We start from the raw sequence: 2310 nt of genomic DNA, 5'->3' as shown, positions 1-2310 counted from the left end.
AATTCATTCAATCACAACAAAAGCTACTAACCATACTAAGGTTCATTAACTAATAACCAAGATTCAACCATCAAAATCACTACAAACTCAACCAAACTTTAAGCAAACAAGCATAATGCTTCCCATATACTATATCAATCACAACCATTCCTAAATACTCAAAAGTAAAGCTATGGTTTGAAGTTTTATACCTTCTTGAAGCTTTTAATCAATGAAAGATCCTTGGAATGCCCATGGAAGCCTTGATCTATGATTAAGCTACCTTGACCTTACAAATAAAATCAAGAATCAAAAATTTGTTCTTGAAAGTTACTATTCACCCTAAACTAAATGATTTATTTGAGCTAGCAAACCTTGGATTCAAGCACTCAAACTACTTGCTCTTCTTAGTTATGAAATATAGAATCCAAGGAAACAAACCTCTTGAATTATGATTGAGTGGAGCTTGGGTTTGGAAATTTTTCTTCTTGTTTTTCTTCAAAAACCATGAGAAAGGAGATGGGGGGGAGGGAAGAAATGAATGTGTTTGCTTGGTTGCTTCCTTTTTGTTTGTTAATTAACTTTTTACCATGGTAAAAATTGTGTGGCTCACAATCAACCAACCAACCCTTCCCATTTGGTCATGCTTATGTCATCTACTTATGTCATCTTGTTACACTTATCTTCCTCTTGTTGGTGTGATGACATCATCATCCACTAGCCCCTTTGATTAACTCCTAATTACTTGGCTAATGATCGCTGATCTGTTATACGGTTCGCTTAACTTTCGTTCGCGTTTATCGTTCGAAGGATCATATCCGGGATCTTATTATTTGGGTTCCCCTACCCTTTCTCAATATTTTATATTCCTTTTATAATCCCCTCTTATAATCCTTGAATTTAAATCCTTTTAATCATGTTATCTATAATCATTTCTTTCGGTATCTGGTGGATTTTCGGAAAAATCAAAGTGTTCGAATTCGAATTCTACCGACCTTTACATACACTCATTTACTTTATGGAATACTAATACGATCTTAGAATTTCCATAACAGTACTCCTACATATCGTGGTCTGATAATTTTCCTTAATCAGCATCATCAGCAAAAGTTACTATTTATCAGGGTTTCAAAAAGTCCAAAATTTTTGGGGTTATTACACTACACACCCATAACAACACTGATCAGCATCTCTATCTCTGGATCTCGGACTCATGGCAAGTCTGGACCTCCAATCTCCTCAAGCTCCTCTAGAACCCACTTAGCCCACTCCACTAGAAAATCAGGAGTGATGTCCTCAAGTGTAGCCTCAGGAATCCTAACCGCAGCTGCTCTGCGAAACGCCTGGAGCCTTTCTCTGAGGCGCCTCTCACCACTCCCAACCTCTCTGGTACGCATGATATGCAATAACTCCTGAATCTGACCCTGTAGGAATCGCTGCTCCATAAGGAAAGCCTCAAACTCATGATATGGGACATGATAGGAAGAGAACTGGAAAGGTACTCCTGTAACTGAATGACCAGTAAAGCCTGAATCAGCAGGTGGGGGTCCTCTGATAGGTGGCCTCATGCCTGGGGGTGGAATAGCCTGCAGTGGTACGGGCTGCAACACAGGTGGAGGTAGAATAGCCAACACTGGTGGAACAACAGGACGTGGATCTGAAAATGGTAATCCAACTGAAGGCTCTGAGTGATCAGCTGATATGGGGATGAAAGAGTCGGCCATCGCTGATATCTGAAATCATATCGTAATATAAAAATCTCGAACCACGACGCGAATTATACTAATACCTGTTATGCCATACCACTCAACCTCTCGACGTTCTATCTTTCTATTTCTTACTTCTAATCCTAACCCTCTACCCATTCCCGTCGACCTAGGCTTGTGTCAGTGACTTTTAACCTGTAGCTCTCCAAACCCGGGTCAGAAGTTTGGGGTCCACACACACACACACCTTATCTATAACCTGCTTATAACAATAATAAAGATAATAATAATAATAATAATAATATGAAGTGACCCTACTTACCAATTACCACGGACCGCAACAGGTTAAAGTATACACACAAGCCAAACACACCTACTTATATTACAAACAGTCAAATGCCAACTATTCAAACTCAGCACTGAGTATTAAACAGTATTACAAACTTTTACAAACTCAAATTATTCCAAAAGAAGCCTACTAGCTTAACTCGATCAACCTGAACCCCTAGCTCTCGCGCTGGACTGGGGATCCTCGCTACCAACTGGTTCCTTCTTAACTGGAAAAGAACATAAACAACATCGCACAAATGAGCTAACTAGCTCAGCAAGTCACAATGACAAAACT

This window comes from Apium graveolens, chromosome 1 (assembly GCF_009905375.1).
Source record: "Apium graveolens cultivar Ventura chromosome 1, ASM990537v1, whole genome shotgun sequence".
In the NCBI taxonomy this organism is placed as follows: Eukaryota; Viridiplantae; Streptophyta; class Magnoliopsida; order Apiales; family Apiaceae; genus Apium; species Apium graveolens.
This window is presented reverse-complemented; position numbering follows the sequence as displayed.